The 21,313-nt window shown below is 42.1% G+C and overlaps 1 protein-coding gene across 4 annotated transcripts in view; it reads left to right on the forward strand.

Annotated features, from left to right (window-relative positions):
* The first annotated feature begins 438 nt into the window (after positions 1-438).
* The window catches only part of RAPH1 (Ras association (RalGDS/AF-6) and pleckstrin homology domains 1), a 79,493-nt gene continuing 58,618 nt past the window's right edge, over positions 439-21,313 (forward strand). For 2 of the 4 annotated variants that reach the window (XM_053366013.1, XM_053366020.1), the window contains exon 1: positions 440-856. The gene's annotated coding sequence lies outside the window, so the exon portion shown is untranslated. Of the gene's footprint in view, positions 857-21,313 lie in introns of all 4 variants that reach the window. The other 2 variants (XM_053366003.1, XM_053366029.1) reach the window with 2 other exon arrangements.

Raw genomic sequence — 21,313 nt, forward strand, 5'->3', positions numbered from 1 at the left:
ATGGTTGCCATCAATTTGATTTGAATTAATTTTAGAATGAAATGGTTTTAGAATGTTGTATTATTTTATTGTTGTTAGCTGCCCTGAGCCCGGCTTTGGCTGGAAAGGGCGGGATATCAATATATATATATATATATATATATATATATATATATATATATATATATATATATTATTATTATTATTATTATTTTATGGAGGGGGGCAGTAGGCAAGCCCCTTCCCACATAACCCATCGCATGATGCCATTTGAATGGCAAGGCCCATCAACTGTTGTTTTGTGAGGGGGCTCCGCCGAATATTTGTTTGGAGGCGGCGCCGGAGGGCTCCTAGGGGCGGGGTGGGGGGGAGAACTCTTCGCATGCTCAGAGGAGCTCTCGTTCCGCGGATTGGCGGGAGGGGCGCGAAGAGGGCGAGGCTAGTTTCCTCCTCCTCCTCGCGCGGGAGGCCCAGTCGGAGCGGAGCCGGGCGAGAGGCATCTCTCCTTGCCGCTCCCGCAGGAGGAGAAAGGCGGGGAGGCGCGGCGAGGCCTGCGCGCCGGAAGTGAGCTGACTGAGGGGAGAAGAAGGAGAAGGAGGAGGAGGAGAAGGAGAAGCGGGGCGGAGGAGGAGGAGGAGGGAGCCCGGCCGGCTGCGCGGAGCTGCTCGCGGTGTGGCTGCTGCGGCTTGTGTGTGTGTGAGAGAGAGATATTGTGAGGCGACGGAGGAAGGAAGGAATCTCGTCAGCCTTGGCTTGAGGGGTTTCCGCGGGCGGGCGGGCGGAGGAGGCAGCCAAGCCCAGCCAGGGCGCTGAGGGAAAAGGAGGAGGAGCAGCAGCCGCCGCCGCCGGGTGTCCAGCAACAGCCGCCGCCGCCACGGTGAGAGCCCCGCTTGCCTTCCCTCCCCGGAGCCCCGAGCGCCGCCACACCTTCCTCCCCACACCCGGCGCTGTGGGTGTGAGGGAAAGTGGGTTGGGGGGGGGTCTCTTCTTCCGCCGCCTCCTCCCCCAGGAGCAGAGGCGGCGGAGCCTTACCCCGGGGTGGGATGTTAGTAAGGGGGTGCGGTGGGGTGGGGCCGGAGAGAGACCCCCCCCCGCCAGTACTTCGGCCTTTGCCGCCCGCTTTCCCTCCCTCCCTCCCTCCCCCCGCCGCCCCTTTTCCTCCCCTCGCTGGGTTTTTTATTGTCCCTGCTTGCGGGTCGCAGCGTGGGGAGGGGGCGGTCAGAGGTATGAATGTCTTCTTCCCCCACCCAAAAAAAAAAAAACCCAGCTAAGTAAGTGTTGGGAGAGGGATTCATGTTTCGAAATGTACCCCACCCTGCCCCACCCCTCCCAACCCCCGGGATGAGCTTATATCTGTATCCACATCTATAGATCTACATCCACATCTATAGCTCTGTATCTGCATGTATAGCCAAATCTATATCTATAGCCACATCTATATATCTGTATCCACATCTGTATATCTATATCTGCATCTATATCCATATCTATATCTCTACCCACATCTATATATCTGTATACACATCTATATTTCTATATATCCATATCTATATCCACATCTATATTTCTATATATCCATATCTATATCTATATACACATCTATATATCCATATCTATATCTATATCCACATCTATATAGCTATATATCCATATCTATATCTATATCCACATCTATATAGCTATATATCCATATGTATGTCTGTGTGTGTGTGTTTTCATTGGGAGAATGGGTGCAGCAGGGTCTTTTCTGAATTATTGGTGGGGGGTGCACGACTTGGGTGTATTTATGTACAGCGCATTTCGGCATGCAGGAAAGGTCTCCACGGAGCAAGCAACCCAGCGAGCCAGTCCCCTTTTCCTCCAGCCTGCATGCGAGAAGGGAGGGATGGGCTTGCAGCAGAAAACAGCATTACAGTACATCCCTTCTCTGTCTGTTGCTATACCCAACTGCTTGTGGATCCAGCCTCCACCCTTACACCCCTCCTTCCTTCTGGAATCTGTTAAGCGCAGGCTGCGCGCTGGAGAGAGAGAGGGGTTGGTCTAGTACTCTGGTTAGCTCCCCTCTCCCCTGCCCCCCCAAAAATCTGAAATCTCTCCCAGCGGCATTCCCGAGGATTGCTGTCAAATAGGCAGAGATTTGAACGTAAAAATAGGAAAGAAATAGCACTTAGCCGAGCTTTCAGAACGGACTTAGAGGCTGTCAGAGGAAGGGTTTGCTCAGGACTGAGGCATTCAGGCAGTGCCAGTGGGCGGGAGGGGGGGACTCCGCCCTGTGGAGCTGGCAGACCAACATAGCGCCTCTCTTGCAAGGATATGCAAATCCGTGTGGAATAATTCTCGCGAAAGCCTCGCAAATTAAGAACTTGAGGGCAAAGGGGATGCAAGCATGGATTGGCGTGAAATAAATGTTTCCTTTCAGAATGTGTTCGCATAGCTGTACAGAGAATAGTGGGGTTGGCATGGTGTTAGAAGAATCCTGCCGGCACAGCTGGTGGCTACCATTAGGATGAGGAGAGGTTTCTAGTGCATGGTGAGGATTATTGGTGAAATGAGAAGGATGAAGTAGGAAAAATGCTTTTTGTTGTAGAGAACTGTTTGATAATGTTTGTTCCCGGCAATTGCCGTTTTTGCAATAATGTATACTGGCCTCTTGTGCAAAAAGGAGCAAAACTTAAGAAATGGTAATGAAACTGCCTGCTTGAACTAGCACTGTTACAGATCTGCATGATACCAGCAGTTGTAAGAAATCTCTCTTTTATTTTCATTATTTCATAAAAATTCTATACTGCTTGATTGTAAAAACAAACAAACCCCCAGACCCCACACAGTTGTTAACAAAGGCAAGTTTAGTGTGATGCATCTGATGTATCCGAAAGTTCACTCAGTAGATTTCTAGGTTTCCCATCAACCAAAGTCTTCTGGGTGGTTTATTAAAAATGTAGTTTAGAGCCCAGAAGTCATGTGAATTCTGGGAAGGACAATGTGGTACTGAAAGGTGGAAAGGGATAATCTGTAAAGGAGACTGAAGAATCGTAGTGGGGAATATATACCTGTTCCAAGAAAACATATACAACAAGAAAAAAATAAGGCTGCAGAGATGTGAAAGAAATAATGGATGCGTAGCAGGTATCAATGACACAAGAAAAGGTTTTCTTTGGACTTTTGAAGTGTTCCAAAAGCAGATATTTTACAAGGGTCCTGCCTTTTACAAGAGGTGGTAGCTACCATTCTAATGATAACACTAAAGTAGTGCAAAATGAATATATTTTATATCTGAAAGGCTCTTAGCTGGCTTATCACAGTTTTCTCTGGTTTAATTCAAATTAATTTTTATGGTTACTCTTTTGGGGGAAAAAACTTGTCTTTCTCCCTCTAAGATTCAGTTTCCTGAAACCAAATATGCAGGTACATATCATATTTGAACAGTTTTGCCACTTTTGTGTAGCCTGTTAAATTATAAAGGTAAAGGTACCCCTGCCCATACGGGCCAGTCTTGACTCTAGGGTTGTGCGCCCATCTCACTCAAGAGGCCGGGGGCCAGCGCTGTCCGGAGACACTTCCGGGTCACGTGGCCAGCGTGACATCACTGCTCTGGCAAGCCAGAGCCGCACACGGAAACGCCGTTTACCTTCCCGCTAGTAAGCGGGCCCTATTTATCTACTTGCACCCGGGGGTGCTTTCAAACTGCTAGGTTGGCAGGCGCTGGGATCGAGCAATGGGAGCGCACCCCGCCGCGGGGATTCGAACCGCCGACCTTTCGATTGGCAAGCCCTAGGCGCTGAGGCTTTTACCCACAGCGCCACCCGCGTCCCTGTTAAATTATAGCCCTCTGCTTACTGAAGCAACCCTTGTAAGTGAAGGGGCGGAGAAGTGTAAGGATCTGGAAAAATGCTGAATCAGATTCCAGCGTCTCAGTGTCTTTCTCCAGTGACTAAATTTGACAGTGCGGGCTGTTAATGTGCCAGTTTCTCTTACGGTTATGTGTACAGAATATAGATCTAGTTGTTTTGCCATGCCTCACTTGGTATGTAGCCCTTCTCTGTATCTTGCACTGCATTCCAGAATACAATGATATTCCACAAACAAGCAATTTTAAGGAGACAGTTTGGGGAAAGTGCACGTGAGTAGGAAATATTGCTGAGGGAGACCACAACTGGGATTGTAATCTTATTCATACTTGGAGTAAACTGCAATTCCTATTGAACACATTGAGGATCAGTCTGCAAATACAGTAATCTCTTCTGGAATCTAAAATATTCATATGAGGTTGCATCTGTTTGTTGATTTCACTTGTTTGTTAATTTATCAAACACTAATGCATTTAAACATTATGGCAATTCTATTGTATGTGGGTTTTTAAAAATCCTTTCTCTGTTGTTATACATTTACAGAGGTACCTCAAGTTACAAACACCTTGGGTTACAAACACGCTGGGTTACAGACTCTGCTAACCCAGAAGTAGTACCTCGGGTTAAGAACTTTACCTCAGGATGAGAACAGAAATTGCACGCCAGCGGCACAGCAGCAGCGGGAAGCCCCATTAGCTAAAGTGGTACCTCAGGTTAAGAACGGTTTCAGGTTAAGAACAGACCTCCAGAACGAATTAAGTTTGTAACCAGAGGTACCACTGTTATTAGAATGTTTTAGGCACAAGATGCATGTTTAAGGGTAGTATTGTCATGTTGTTGTTGTTGGGGGGGTGGTCAGGACAGCATCACAGGTGAAATTATGCTCAGGGAAACCTGGAACAATTCCATAGCAAATAGCTATGCAGAGTCCCACCAAGTGGTGGTGAGGCAGTTGGCTTTTGCAGTACCCTTGGCAGAGAAGTAGCATGCACAATTACTGGGATCAGCTCTAGCAGTGAGTCCCAGGGGTGGCCACACTTAGGAAAGAAGAAGAAGGAGGAGAAGGAGAAGAAGAAATTTTATTTAAACCCACCCTCCCCAGCCAAGACCGGGCTCAGGGCAGCTGACACCAGGTATAAAAACAATTGATTGAAATACAACTTAAAAACAAGATTAAAATACAACATTAAAACATTAGCCTCATTTCAGTAGGAACTCAAATCAAAAACTTTTTAAGGGATGAAAACGTCAAGTCTTCACCAAGGCCAACTATCCAGACTGGTCCTACATGGGCCAGAAGAAAGCCAGGGAAGTCCCCAAATAGAAAAGGAAAGAGGGGGAGGGGATCAAGTTGATTCCAAGCCAAAGGCCAGGCGGAACAACTCTGTCTTACAGGCCTTGTGGAAAGAAATCAGATCCTGCAGGGCCCTGGTCTCATGAGACAGAGCGTTCCACCAGGCCAGAGCCAGTGTTGAAAAGGCCCTGGCTCTAGCTGAAGCTAATCTGACTTCCTTAGGGCCCGGGACCTCTAGGGTGTTACTTTTTATGGACCTTAAGGTCCTCTGTGGGGCATACTGGGAGAGGCGGTCCCATAGGTATACTACTGTTGCGGAGGAGGCACTGAGCTGGTATGTTAGGCTTGGAGACAAAAACCAGGCCGCTCTTGCAGCTATTCCTTGGCTGGGAACTCCTCCCTCCACTACCCTCCAAGGCATTGCCTTCTGGCACCACTTCTCCCTAGTTGTCTTGCTCTCCACTTTGAAAAAGGAAGTGTGTTTTATTTCAGCCACAGCTGGAACCCAGACTCCTCATTGACCTGCACCATCAGCTCTTGTCCTGGTGGCTGCTGCTTCCCCTGCTGGTGGGGTTGCCGTACACAGCCACCTCTTTGAGAAATTTTGGACCTTTTCCCTATTTTGAACTGGGACCCAATGAGAAGTCCCCTCCCCCCACCAAGAGGAAGTTAAGCTTCAGAGCAGGGATGCAGGGAGGTGAGGGAACTAGCTAGCAACAGGTACGTACAAACAAGGTTGAGGCAATTCTTCCTCAAAGAACAAGACTAGTAACTGGAATCTGTATAAGACAAATATGGCAAGCATATATCCTTTCTCTCTTTCCTCCCCTCCAGCACCAAATCTTCCCTGGAACATTTGTACAAGAGACCTGATAAAGTTTGATAAATCCCTGATTTGAGAACTGGAAATAGTTTATTTTCCATTGTCTCCTCCATCCCCCCCCCCCAATATGGGCAGCAACCATTCTGTGCACGTTTGATTGATGTGCAACCACTGGCACATGAGTCCTTTTCGACCTCAAAGAGGCTGGAATTAGGGTTGGGCTTATGCACAAATGGGGGGGGGGGTTGCCTGTGTATAAAACACTCTTAAATGATATTATTTTTGCTTACTTTATTGCTTTTTAATATTCTAGAGGCGCACCATCATTTGGTTTTAGGGACTTAATGCCCATTGATGTGTCAGGCTCAGGGTTAGACACATCCAACTCATACCATTTATTTTACCGTTTTTAATGCTAAATGAAAACCTTTTGGATTATTTTCACTACTCATTTTTATCAGCAGCTGTGTATAAACTCAGTCCTAGTTTTTGTTTTCATTTTTTTGTTAACCTGTCCTGGCTTTAGACCATAGTTAGTTTTGCTATTACCTCTGGATAGCTGGAGTTTGATAAATCCCTGATTTGAGAACTGGAAAGATTTTATCTTCCATTGTCTCCATCATTAATTATGATAATATCTTCAGGAAGGTTATTCCCTATTGAGAAAGAGGAATGTGATTGGATCATGCTTTGGGAACAATATTTTGGATGCTTGTTGATTTCTGCACGTGGCACATTTTCAAAACACTCCTCTGCATGCTTTTTTTTTTTTTTTTTGTATGTAGATATATTGGTTGGTTTACATTTTTAGAGGCCCAGAAAATGTTGTCATGGCTTGTTCTTATGACACTCCTATCTTGCAGACCTTGGGTAATAGACCAGTACAGTTACAAACCAGCAATAGGAGGCCAGGTAAAAAAAACCATAAATGCCAAGAACCAGACACTGCAAAAAACCATATGCCAGCTTTGTCCCCATATCTACCCAAGCAGCACTGTTACAGAGTCTAATAATGTCAGCCACATTATCATGTGTCCATTTACCTGCTCCTCTCCCTATGTGATACGTTGCTTGTTTTTTATATTGTTTTGTACATCACTTAAATTTAAAAAAAAATTAAGGTAAGGATTTTATAAATTTAAATTTTTGATATTAAATGCCATCATCTGCCAGCAATGCCCTTCTGCATCCTACAATTGATCAATCTCTGTATTAAAGAATAAGCAGACAAACATGATATCAGAAATGGCAAAATGCAGAAACCAGTAGGAAGACATAATAGGAGACTTTATTCAGCAGACTTTAAGGTGGCTATCATTAGAACAAGGAAACTTCAAAAGGAAACTCCAGCGTGAAATCATATTTTTTCAGGCAATTCAGTTTTGTAACCTGTGGCTTGAATTCAGATTACAGATCTGTGTCCACCAAATGAGGATTAATTGACCAATGCCCAGAGTGTTTTTGTTATCCCCAAAACTGCCATTTTGGTCACTGTACTTTTACATTACACTTCCCCTGTAACTCCACTTCCATCCATATGCATGTATGCGTCCTATGGTTGTATTACACTCAGTGCATCTGATTAAGTGGACTGCGGTCCACAAAAGCTGATGCCATAATCAGTGTTATTGTTTAAGATGTTCTTTGTTTCTTTTCAAGTGGTATCTTAAAACCATTTGATCTATTATGAGCAACTAAAGTTATTTTACAGAAGTTCTTTCTGTCATCAGATATATGTTTCATTGTCTTAATCTTGTGACTCTGGCTTGGTTTCCTCATGAGTTACACCCTTATACCGTCATTGATAATTTCTGTATGTATGAGGCAGACCAAATTTCTGTAGTTTTCATCTTTGTCTAGCCACACTACTTTTAACACTTTTTTCATTCCATTTATCACTCTTTTCTCAGCCTTTCTCCTTGTTGCACAGGTTCTTCATTTGGTACAGCCCTGGGATACTGTGTCAAATATTTTGCACCTTTGTTATTTTTCAGACTATCCCCTGTCATTTCCATTACACAAACATTATGGTGGAAATGAGCTATGCAGATAGTGTTCATTTGGAAAACATGTTAGCAAATAGGGCTGATTTGAACCAGTGACATGAGACTCCAGGCCATCTTGTGTGTACCACTGCCTTAGCAAGGATTGCGTTAATAGCCTTTTTCTTTCTTTCCAAGCTTCATTTCTCCCCTCTCCTGTTCTACAATTTGTTCACCATTTATATTGAGGCTACATGTTTGTACTGCCTTTCATTTTCTAACATGTCATCTCTCCTTTGAAAGAACCTAGGCTTATTTGAAGAAGAAAAATCTAGGACTTCTGTAGGTGAGGGGGAAGCTAGTCCATCATTTGAGTGTGTGTGTTTAGTACATGCTCTGGACTCATATGTGACACGATATCACTAGTTCTATATTTTTAAAAAATCAAGCTTGCCCTTCCAGACTTACAATTCATCCTTATATCCAGTAGGAAAACCATTGCTGATATCCTGCAAGCATTATATAGTAATTGTTAGGCGTCAGGCACGTTTTGTGACTGGCACAGTTCCAACTGACCACATGGAGGTCTCTGGAATGTCAGGTTGGCAAATGACATCTCTGTCTGGTTGGCCCTTCCAGCTTTCTTAAGCTGGTAAGCAGAAGAGCTTATTTATTGCATTTAGTAAAGGTAAAGGGACCCCTGACCATTAGGTCCAGTCGTGACTGACTCTGGGGTTGCGGTGCTCATCTCGCTTTATTGGCAAAGGGAGCCGGCGTACAGCTTCCGGGTCATGTGGCCAGCATGACAAAGCCGCTTCTGGCAAATCTACTTGCACTCTGATGTGCTTTCGAACTGCTAGGTTGGCAGGAGCAGGGACAGAGCAACGGGAGCTCACCCCGTCACAGGGATTCGAACCGCCGACCTTCTGATCGGCAAGCCCTAGGCTCTGTGGTTTCACCCACAGCGCCACCCGGGTCCCTTTTATTGAATTTATATCCTACCTTTTTGTCCAAAGAGTACATGGTTCACCACCTCCTCAGTTAATCCCTACGGTGACCCTGTGAGGCAGGTTAAGAGGCTGTGACTGGCCCAAGGTCACCCAGTGAGCTTCATGACTGAGTGGGGATTTGAACTCTGGCCTCCCAGATCCTAATCTGACACTCTAACCGCTACACCACACTGACTTCCTAGAGTACTTCTGCTATGGGGCAGGTGTATAAATTAAGTAGGTAAATCAACATGGGAAAAGCAAAATGTCACAGAGAAGGATCTGAAATATTTTCCTTGAAACTTAAATTTGTTTTATTTTGAATTGTTTTATTTGATGTTTTAATGTGAACTTTGAGGATTTTTTCCCCTTTAAAACATAAAGTGGTATAGAAATGATTATGATTATCATAATAAGATCTTGGGGAAGGGTCCCTAGACATACCGTTGTGGCAACTGTAACCCAAGTTTAAGGTCCCATTTGGTGATTAGCTTATATACCTGAGTTTCTAACACCATAGTTTTTTGATTACCCAAACCCTGCTGAGCTACATATATATGGACATGCTAAAACCCACAATCTGAAGCCATGCTTTTTGTAGGTTTATTAATTTGGTTTATTTTAACTATGGTTTGGTATTACTTGTAAACCTGGCACTCTTCCATAGCAATGGTTTGTTTGCCCATCCCAACCCAGGTGTGCAATCTAGCTACAAAGCATGATCAACTGGAAAACAAATCAAGAATTGGAGAAAAAAGCCATGGTTTGTTTGATCACCTGCTTGTTGTTCAGTCATGCTTTGTTAAACAAACAGCAGCTTAGTATGTGTGAACAAGGGCCTTTGTATTTTTCTAAAAATGTTGTGTATATGACTGCTGTGGGTATAGTCTATAGTTTATCCCTTCTGGGACTATAGGATGTTAGGTGCTAGCATTATCTAGTAATGGCTCAGCATTCCAAACAGTTGCACTGTCTTTGTGTAAAAAAAAAAATGTAATCTGGTTTCTTTGGCAAAATCATATCAAATATTAGAAATGTAAAACTAGGTCAGAGATGTTTTTAAAATGATGAATGAGAACCACAGAACCATTAAACTATCTGGGTCACATTTTTCAGTTTTTTCTTTTTACTTTAAGTACACATTTTATTATGCCTATTAACACACACACACAAAAACCATTCTCACTAGAAGACCATCCTGCATTGTTTTAAAAGCTGTTTTTTTTAACTTTAAAAGTGAATTGCTTTTATGGCATAATGCAGTTTGCCAAACCTTTTCCCTTTGTGGACCACTTGAAAATTGCTCATGGTCTCGGTGGACCATTTAATGATTTTTTTTGCCTATTGTAGCAGTTGCAGTGCACTGTGCTAAATGCTGTTATGATTTTTAATTGCATTTTTACTGCTTTTTTGTTTCTTCTAATGTATGTATTGCAATTTGCATTCCATAGAATTCAAAATGTAATGCAATGTAATACAATATAAGATATAAAAGAAGCAATACAAGTACAAAAAAAATTCAGCATAGACATGCTACAGACTCATAGAATCGTAGAGTTGGAAGGGACCCTGAGGTTCCTATAGTCCAACCCCCTTCAATGCAGGAGTGCGTAGGTGTCCCTTGCGGGGATTTGTGTAGAAACTAGCCTCCTGCATAAAGTTAAAATTCATGTTGATTGCTCCACTCACTTCTGTCTCTAGTCCCACCCACCGCTGGCATGTGGGCTCTGGAAAGTTGCCCAGAGGGGAATGCAGCCTTTGAGCTGAAAAGTTTCCTTAGCCCAGCCATGATGTGTCTAGGCTAAACACAGCGCTGTGCTTGGGTGGATATGCATGTGACGTTGGTGGTTCCAGGAGCAAGGTTAGTTTCAGTTTGTTGCTCAGGTGCTCACCAAGGGAAAAGTTCAGGTGGCAATTACTCTTGTAAAAAGTCGTCCTTGCTTTTCTCAACTTTCCCTTGCACACAGTTCACCCCTATTTCCATGCCTGATCCTCTCTCCTATATGCAGCCCCCTTTGTGCACACACCCTTATAAAATTCAGTCCCCTTTTCTCTGCCTCCTTTTCCCAACTCTCCCTTGCACCCAGGACGCCCTCATCCCTATCCTCCTCTCTTGTTCTACAGTTCTTCCCACTCCCATGCCAATATATGTTACTGAATCTGTAAGGTGAATAGAACTTTAAGAGCAAGTCTGTCTGCTACCTAACATTGATCAGTGATTGATCACTTCTTTACTAAGGTAACAATTCTTGTCTCAAATGCTGTACCCCCTTCCTCATCTCTCACTACAGTTCCTTTTGTTTACATGAGCCTTAAAGTAGGAGGGCTGGTTCAATTTTGAAGGATTGAAGTAGGCTACAAAACAAATAGAACCTATGGCCCTAGTAAAATTATGAAAGACTATGGCTGTCATTAATGAATAGCTTTTACTGGGGCGGGAGCAACCTTAGTGGGGGGGATCAGGGAGGAAACCAAAATAAATGACTCAAGTGGAGCAACAAAATGGCAATACACTTGCAACATTTTCTGTGTCGCCGGGGCAGGAAGTTATACAGTGGTACCTCGGGTTAAGTACTTAATTCGTTCTGGAGGTCCGTTCTTAACCTGAAACTGTTCTTAACCTGAAGCACCACTTTAGCTAATGGGGCCTGCTGTGCCGCCGCCGTGCGATTTCTGTTCTTATCCTGAAGCAAAGTTCTTAACCCGAGGTACTATTTCTGGGTTAGTGGTGTCTGTAACCCGAGGTACCACTGTAGATGAAAATGAAAGAGAACTTGATTCCATGAGAATACTATGTGTCGCTACCATTCAGAAATCCACAAAGATAAAGTACAGTACTGTACAGTGTTTTCTCAAACATTTTGACTAATCCTAGAAGTTGTGGTCATCATTATCTGCTTCAAGGAAGGATTCAGCATTATGCCAATAATAGCAAAACACTTCTATGACTTTTATTTCATGTTTGTCACATTGTTTTATTATTTTGCTGCTTAGGTTTTAGTATTTTGTATTTTCAGGTTTTTCTCTATGTAACTATGGAGTGGTTTTGTTTTGTTATGGTGAAAGCTACTCTTGGCCCGTAGACCGTCTGATTCAAATAAATCTAAGGAAATCCCCTATCTTACTATATCTCCTCTTGTTAGTCTTGAACTGCTTCCATTTACAACCTTGCACATGCTGCGCATACAGTCGTACCTCCTTTTGCGTCCTGGATCTGTTCCGGAGCCCCAGACGCCCGGCAAAAGGGATGCTCAACAAAGCGCCACGCTGCACATGCGCGGAGCGCGATTTAGAGCTTCTGCGCGTGCGTGAGCGGCAAACCCAGAAGTAACCTGTTCCGGTACTTCCGGGTTTGCCGCAGACGTTTGACGAAATGGACCCTAAACGGGATGGACTCAAAACGAGGTACGACTGTACTGTTGCTAAAGTGTTTGACTTCTCATAAAAATCTAAGCCATTTGCACTGGGAGGTCAGGTGTGCATGAGTGTGAAAGCTGTCTTGTCCTGTCCTGTCCTAACCAGAATAATCCTGCTTACCTTTTAATAGTGTTTGACTATAAGATGTAATAACTCTTCAAAATATGGAGTTCAAAGCACCATAATAGGATGCAGAGACAGAGGAAAGGGCACTCTGAAAAAATTTGCTTTTGAAAAGTTGTTCTTAACAGCAAGTGGCTTTGCCTATGTATTAATTCATATTCTCTCTTTCTATTACAAATAGATGAGATACAAGGATCTAATTATTCCTCTTTACCCTCCACCTTTTCTAAAAACATTGCAATAAAGGCTATTAATCCTACATCCTGGTTGATTGCGCTAAACATAGTACAATCCTTCTCTCTCCTCAGGCGTATATAATTTAGTTTTATATAAAATGAGATATTTAACTAGTTTAGGGAGTTTGCTTCATTTTGGCACTTGTATGCAAGATGCATTTTCCATAACCGTTTTTTAAATTTTCTTGAGAATGGATCAAGTACCGCCAAGCAGCTGATTGTTTCACAAGGGAAACAGTTTGGCAGGGGTATCCCTCTGTCAACTGGATAGATGCCTATTTTTATCCTTGCTTCATAAAACCTTCCAGCTGTCTTTAATTTAAATAAAATGTGGATATGCTGGTTGATCCAGAGTGAGAAATTTCTGTCGAGATCTGTCTTTTGTTGAAACACTCCAGTCTCTAAGCCATTCATTCTAAGGATAAACTACTTTAGTTCCAATTATGGCAGAGAGCACATACAACAATTATGTCAGTAGTTGCTGGGTTCACACAACACAGTGGTGTATATTATTAGACTCTATTGAAAGTTATGTACTCTTGACAAGTAGAGACTTTTATTGACTGTCATCTACAGCTCAAAATATCTTGAGGAAGTTTAGATGTGAAGCAGTCATCAAAGTAGCTCAGTGCAGTTCTTCGTTTGCATTTGGCACACAGAGGACGTTGTCAGTCAGGAGAGTGTTCTTCTCAGTCATTCTTAGAGACCACAGAGACCTGTAGTTAGGACGATAATCTTTTAGTGTATGGTGCACAAGCCATTTACTTACTTTCTTATTACATTTTTATACTGGTCAGTAGCCATTTTTTATTTCATGTTTATGTCTCACTTTTATATATTATGGTTTTAATTTTTACTGTTAACCTCTTAGTTGACACCTTTGTAGTTGAGCAGTAGGGATGCAGGTAGTTCTGTGGTCTAAACCACTGAGCCGCTTGGGCTTGCCGATCAGAAGGTCGGTGGTTCAAATCCCCGCAACGGGGTGAGCTCCCGTTGCTCTGTCCCAGCTCCTGCCAACCTAGCAGTTTGAAAGCATACCAGTGCAAGTAGATAAATAGGTACCTCTGCGGCGGGAAGGTAAACGGCGTTTCTGTGTGCTCTGGTTTCCATCACCATGTTCTGTTGCTCCAGAAGCTGTAGATGAGCAAGTAGATGGTCACTTATTGTTTTAAGCTTATCATCATGTGGAAGAATTAGTCCTCTCCAAAGTGATACCTGAGTAACTGGGGACCTGACAGTTGACTTTCTGTAAACACAACATAAAAATAGGAACCAAATTGATTCAAAACAATCCTGTTTTGAAGTGCTGTGGACCAGTCTACTATTGTAAGTGAGCTTTTCTGAGAGTGCCACAGACAAGATCCTGTCCAACCATCCTTTCTTTCACAACCCTATTTTGCATTTCCAGTGGCGTGCTATCTGTGCCTGCACTATTGCCAGCTATAAAGCAACAAATCCCTTGTGTTACGCAGAAAAATCTAACTCACTATCTTTTGACAGTAGTGGGAAACGAGGATCTGGGTTTAGGAGTTGCCCGAAATTGTAGAAAAAAATCATTGTAATGCTTAACATATGTACAGTTCCACCCACAACCCCCCAGCACAATGGAAATATATTTGGATTAGTACTATGATGTTTCACCAGGATCCAGTGCCAATGAAATACAATATTGAGAACTGCCTTCTTAATTTTAGCAGAAATAGATTTCAGGGGCAGGTGGGTCTACAAACATTCTAAATTGGAATCGTCTATTTTTATCCTGAGATCTTCTTCCTATGCATATTTCAATTCCACTATAGACCACATGGACACATTGATGAGAAGCTTGTAAGTCTTAGAAGCAGTCCCCTTAAATTCTGACAAAGGTTGTGTACAAAGATGTTGGTATACAGTTTGAAAACACAGGCTATTGGCCACACCTATGAAGCCCCATAGCTAATGACAAAGAAAAATAGCTTTTCGTAGCCAATTACATGGTGGCCCCATGAGCTTGGGCAGTCTGTTAAAATCATTGTTTTTAGTCATCTTCTTGAAATTGCCTTATGAAGATGTATCGTGTTGTTTGTCATCTTTTTATGTTGATAGTTTTATGTTGATACGTAGAGTTACGACAATGAAATTCAGTTTGGTAAATTATGGAGACCATGCTGAAGGAAGAACACTCTAGTGTGTAGTAGAGTGGAAGACCATTCTAGTGCTAATATCAGTGGCCAAAATCAGTTGGTATGGAGAACCTGCAATTTTTATCTGGGCTAGACTATGGATTAACAATGTGTGAGAATGGCATATGTGTGGAATCCAGTTGGGGCATCTTTTGCAGTTGCTCCACTGAGACATCAGCTAATGGGCAGAAGGGAAGGAGAGGATTGTTGCCAGTTCCCCTTTCTGGGAGCCCCCAGTCTGTTCTTAAGGGTTGGGGGACCCTCAAACAGATTTTGGTGGCCACAGGAGGCTGTAGAGGGGCAAACAGTACTTTGCTGGTTGAGGCATAGATGCAGTTACTGTTAACAAACTTATATTTTGCAATTGGCATAAATGTAAAACCCACTGATGATTAAAAGTCTCTTGTTATTTTATTTATTTAGGCAAGTCGTGTATCACTTATATTTGGGAGGGGGAGATTTTAAACAGTTGCCAGTATATTTTAAAACATAGAGTATAAATAATAAAGTATTGAAACAAATTCACATTATAGAACATCACAATTAACAACCAGTCTGGGCATTGTCTAATATCAGCATAAGCTACAGAAATACACTGAAAATGCCAAGTTTTAGAACATAGTTAGCAGCTAAACAACTAAACAAAATGACCTCTAAAAATAGCAGTAAAATACTACAAATTATAATAAACTACATAATAAAAAGCCCACATTTTAAAATAATATAATTGACAACTAAGCAAAATAAAAAGCAAACTCTTTCCAAACCACCATATGACCAGTCAATCATATACTTAAACAAACTGATCTAATTAAATTCCTAGCCCCTCCTTTCCAGCGATAAAGACAGCTTAATCTAACTGAAGCAAAAAATGCCACCCACTTCTATTCAAGAGCACCCTTTCGTAATCAACGCTTAGAACAAACAGATAAATGCTATAAACCAACATACTCAAACCTCAGTCTTCTAGCATGCCCGCCAGTTAAACTATTCATTCATCGCAACCACTCCTATAATTCAATCTAACATCAACCACCGACTCACATGTCTACACCATGAGACTTTGACCCTCTCCTAAATAAAACTTTCCTGCCAATAATGCCCCCTCACCTCTCACGCAGGGTTACTGGTGGAGACAATCTATCCCCACTATTAGTCTGCAACTCAATGGCCTTTTAAATGTGTTTGTAGGGTGGGAGGGAGGTTAATGGTTTTTTCTTTCTTTGTCTGTTTTATTACATTATGTATTTGTGTTTTTATTTTGTATTTTTGTGCTTTAAACCACCTTGTGATCTTTGGAAGAAGGGCAGTATGATAGATAGATAGATAGATAGATAGATAGATAGATAGATAGATAGATATTCTATCTATCTATATCTATCGTCTGTCTGTGTATCTATCAGCAGCCAAGCAATAACGAATGAAGCCAAACTGAGATATCTATTAAATGATGATGACCCCCTAAGATCACTCATGGTTGCCAGATTCTTGATCAGCGTTCTATCCCTAAAGAAGAGAAACAGACTCCTGTGCGGCTCGGATAATCCCTCTAAACTATGATCTATGTTTTAGGATGTAATTAGGTGATATCACCATTGATGTCTTCTACTAATTTATGAGTAGAGGGCGATGTTTATGTTACAAATTTATTGTAATGTATGATGTTGGTCTTTTGTTTTTGTTTTGCTTTGGTTCTTGTCTGTTTTTTGTAAGTTTTGGCGGTTTTAAATTTGGAGGTTTAAGTACATTATGTTGGTATGGGAAACTGTCGTGTGATGGGCCAATGGCCGTAATAAAGTTCAATACAATACAATAGCCAAGCAATAACACTTCCCCCTTAAGAATGAATGCCTTGTATAAATACCACCTACTTCCCTCATCTCTCACCTGAAGAACCAAAAACTAGTCCAGTATCAGGTTGTCACCCTAAGAAGGTGTAGGAATGAATGTCTTCAGGTTCATATGCAACCTGATGATAAAACCTTATACACCTCTCCCCACAGAAAACGGGAGAAAGCAGTAAAAATACAATTTGAGGTGACACCTTTGTTCTTGTGGTGTACCTGAAGGGTGATTGGTGTTGGCCTGCTGCAGGAGATCTACCGCCCTTGGCAGGTCTGTTCAAAAAGTCCCACTCCCATAAGCAACAAGTCAGCCTGCTGCTCAGCTGATTGCATTAAGCCAAATAACAAGGCTCTGAATCACAGCCTGCTCACTTGCCCAGGTCTCACCATTGTGTGAGGTGCAACAATGATTCCGCCTGGGGGGAAATTGTGCATAAGGGCCTTCAATGTCCCCTCCCTTCCTTTGCACATACTCACACAGTTTTGCCCAGAATCTAGTAAATTTAATGTTTGAAGAATATTATTGCTACTTCACATTACCTGACCAGTCTATTGACCATTTTATAGAATCACATTTATGTTATGGGAACTTCTAAGTGAGTGGGACAGGACTCTGATAATAGTCTGGAGGAGCTGATTCTCTGAATCCTGTCACATGACATCCATTTCTGTTCTGTCCACTTTTAGTTTTTCATGGTTATCAGGTAGCAGAAGTTTTAAGTATAGGAAGTAAGACTTGTTAAAAATTGCTACATCTTTTAATTAATATCCAAATTCAAGGTCAATATTATAAGGCCTTATTTCTGTACTGTATCATTCTTAATAAAGCCTTTTAAAAAAGTCTGTAATTGATTCATCGGTGCAATTGGTTAATTGCCTAAGTTGCAAATTAGATTCTTCGAAATCACCACTCAACAGTGGTGATTATGGGCTGGTATTCTATTCTCCCATTCTGCCTTGTCATATGAAAATTGTACTAGCCCTTCCCTTACTAATATTAAGTAATAGATTTTACATTAACACAGATAATTGCTGTGGTTTACACCTATCATGCTCTGTCAACTAGAGTTTGCTAACCAGCTGTAAATTCTAGTTTTTGATCATACTTAAAACTGCACAAACTCTCTTTGATTTATTTCAGATATGAAAACCACTGGAAAGGATTAACTCTTCACACAGTGGCTTCATTCTAATGATCATATGTCAACTTAATGATGTGAACCATGAATTAGCCCTTTGCCCCTCTCTTTGTAGCACAAGCAATTGAGCAATTTGAAACAGTGGTTCCTAACCTTTTTTGTGGCCACCGCTCCTTTGGTTCCATAAACTCGTCCTCGGTGCTCCCTGCCCTTTGAAAAGCATTATTCAGAAAAGTGATTTGCATAACCCACTAAGGAATATAACAACAAATAAAATTCAAAACTATAACAGTTAATTGCACATTTATTCAAAATCCAATTAAAACTATTTTATTTAATTCAACAAAATTGATGAATTTGTTCCAGTGATACAAAGTCTTTTCAAAGTCTGATAGACATTTACACCTCCAGCACCCCTGTGCCACCACCTTCCCTCTTAGCATAAGGTTACCAGATTTTTTTCAATGAATCCGGGGACACTTTTCAATGGATTTTGTATGGGGACTGATTTGTAAATCCGGGGACTGTCCCCGCTGGTAACCTTATCTTAGCACCTCAGGTAACCCTCCACTCCCAGGGGGTGGTACCATCCACTCTGGGAACCACTGTTTTAGATTGTTCTAAGGCTGGTAACCATAGTCCCCCAATTTGGACAAAATAGAAAACTATGTTTAACTGAAGGCATCCTGTTTTAATTGTGAGTTGTGCAAAGGAGTAGAGAGCAGTGGAGTTGCCTGTGCAGGCACAAGTTTTGTTCATATCTTGACTTAAAGGTAAAGGGACCCCTGACCATTAGGTCCAGTCGTGACCGACTCTGGGGTTGTGCGCTCATCTCGCTCTATAGGCCGAGGGAGCCAGCGTTTGTCCGCAGACAGCTTCCGGGTCATGTGGCCAGCATGACTAAGCCGCTTCTGGTGAACCAGAGCAGCACACGGAAACGCCGTTTAACTTCCCACCGGAGCGGTACCTATTTATCTACTTACACTTTGACATGCTTTTGAACTGCTAGGTTGGCAGGAGCAGGGACCGAGCAACGGGAGCTCACCCGGTCACGGGGATTTGAACCGCCGACCTTCTGATTGGCAAGTCCTAGGCTCTGTGGTTTAACCCACAGTGCCACCTGCGTCCCAGTATATCTTGACTTACTAAACCAAAATACAACTGACCAAATTGGGATGGTGAAGTAAGTTTGATAGCAGTCTTTCTTGTGTCCTGGAACTGGTTCATGTAAATCTCAGTAGACATGTCTTCATGCCAAGGAGGATATTTATGAGGAAGGGAAAATAATTGTTCTATTGGGATGTTATTCGCACACAGTGATCTATCTGAACCATGCCAATACGCTGCACAGCTGTTTTAGTGACATAAGGTTTTTTGTTTAAGTAAGGACGTAAATAAGAGCTTCCTTCCTCTTCCATTCATGCTTGTTTTAACTTGATGTGGAATTGTGATTTGGCGAAGAATGATCATGAAGTTACCATCCCTTGTAAAGCAATCCATGAAAATGTTTTCATCTGAGATATTCTCTTTACATAGAGACACTTGATCTACAAGATTAAAAAAAACATGGTTTCGTATTTTCACTTTCAGGGAATTATTTGGGGACTGCTGACTGGGTGGCACCTTGCTGTTCATAATTACCAAAAGGCTTTAAAAATACTAACAAATACCTAAACGGGGGAATTAAGAGGGTTAGTAACTGGTAACACACAGTTTAAATTAATAATCCAGATTGAATTGTTACATTGGCTGCATGTAGCCACATATGTGGCTACCTTTTTGAAGAGCTTTGAGAAGCTTCAGTTGGTTCAGAATATGACAGCAAGGCTGTTAGTGAGTGCTTGCCCATGGGTCTATATTGCACTTACCCTGTACTGATAGTAAATACCTTTAAAAATCCCAAAGCATAGTTGGTTCAGTCAGCCTTCAATGGTTTGTTTGCTGCCTTCTGCTGTTTTAAATACTTTTCTGTTCTTGCAAGGTTTTGCCTCACCAGGCAAATAATGTGTTCTGTGATGAGCTTTGCATTTTAGCTGCTGTTTTTAAAAGGGTATCTTAATTGCTGTAAGTATCTTTGATTAATGCATATACATTTGAAGAGTGGGGTATAAATTATTGAATAAATAAATAAAACAGCTAGACTAGTGACTGGGAGTGGCTGACTGGACCATATATCACCAGTCCTAAAGGATCTACATTGGCTCCCCGTACATTTCCGTTCATGGGACGCGGGTGGCGCTGTGGGTAAAACCTCAGTGCCTAGGACTTGCCGATCGTATGGTCGGCGGTTCGAATCCCCGCAGCGGGGTGAGCTCCCATCTTTTGGTCCCAGCTCCTGCCCACCTAGCAGTTCGAAAGCACCCCTAAGTGCAAGTAGATAAATAGGTACCGCTTTATAGCGGGAAGGTAAACGGCGTTTCCGTGTGCTGCGCTGGTGCTGGCTCGCCAGAGCAGCTTCGTCACGCTGGCCACGTGACCCGGAGGTGTCTGTGGACAGCGCTGGCTCCCGGCCTCTTAAGTGAGATGAGCGCACAACCCTAGAGTTGGACACGACTGGCCCGTACGGGCAGGGGTACCTTTACCTTTACCTTTTACATTTCCGATCACAATTCAAAGTTGGAAATGTGGAAAATCTGGAGTTGATTTCATGCACATGTGATGGAGCTTGTGAAATGGTGAAATAATACTGAGAAAAGATTATTAAAACACTGAAACTGACTCATTATTATTTACCTTTAAACTCCTTATTAATACTTCACAGTTATATGAAAACAGACATGCTATCATAACGGCATATTTTAGGTGGCTGTTTGTTAATAACTACATGAATGTTACTGGTCACAAAATGGCATATACTCGCAACTCCTACAGTACAAAAATAGTTTGCTGAATAAACAAAATTGGTACAACTGAGGGAAAGGAGGCAGAAAAAGGAACAGTTTGAAAAATCCTGGTCTCACGTTTGTAAGCAAAAATTTGAAATTGAAGCATTTGAGACCTCACTGCTGAAATGATAGCATAACAACAGCATGGAGAATGATAACAGTAAATAATGAAATTATGCATTAAATATTATACTATTAGATTTATTTCCTTGTGTATTATATATTTGTATTCTAAGTATATATTTGATAAACTTATTTAATTTACTACAGATGGACAGAGCAATATCTAAGTTTATTTTATGCATTTTAGCAGGGAGCTGTATCACAAAGTTTGAAGTGTAAAATCCCAGTAATAGTTATGTGTCGATTGCCACAAAAGGAGAGGGGCATGGGTATTGAAGCTGAAAACAGGTGCAAAGAGAGGTACAGAATAGAACAGAAAAGTGGCTTCCGTAATGGGATTGGCAAGGTGAAAAGCAAGTTTAGTAGTTGCAATGCGGGGAGTGGGGAGCTATATGGTGGGGATGGTAGAACACCATTCAGTCCTTACAACTACCTTTTATTAAACAGAACAAAAACGAATTTTATTGGC

Source organism: Podarcis raffonei, chromosome 1 (assembly GCF_027172205.1).
Source record: "Podarcis raffonei isolate rPodRaf1 chromosome 1, rPodRaf1.pri, whole genome shotgun sequence".
Lineage (NCBI taxonomy): Eukaryota > Metazoa > Chordata > Lepidosauria > Squamata > Lacertidae > Podarcis > Podarcis raffonei.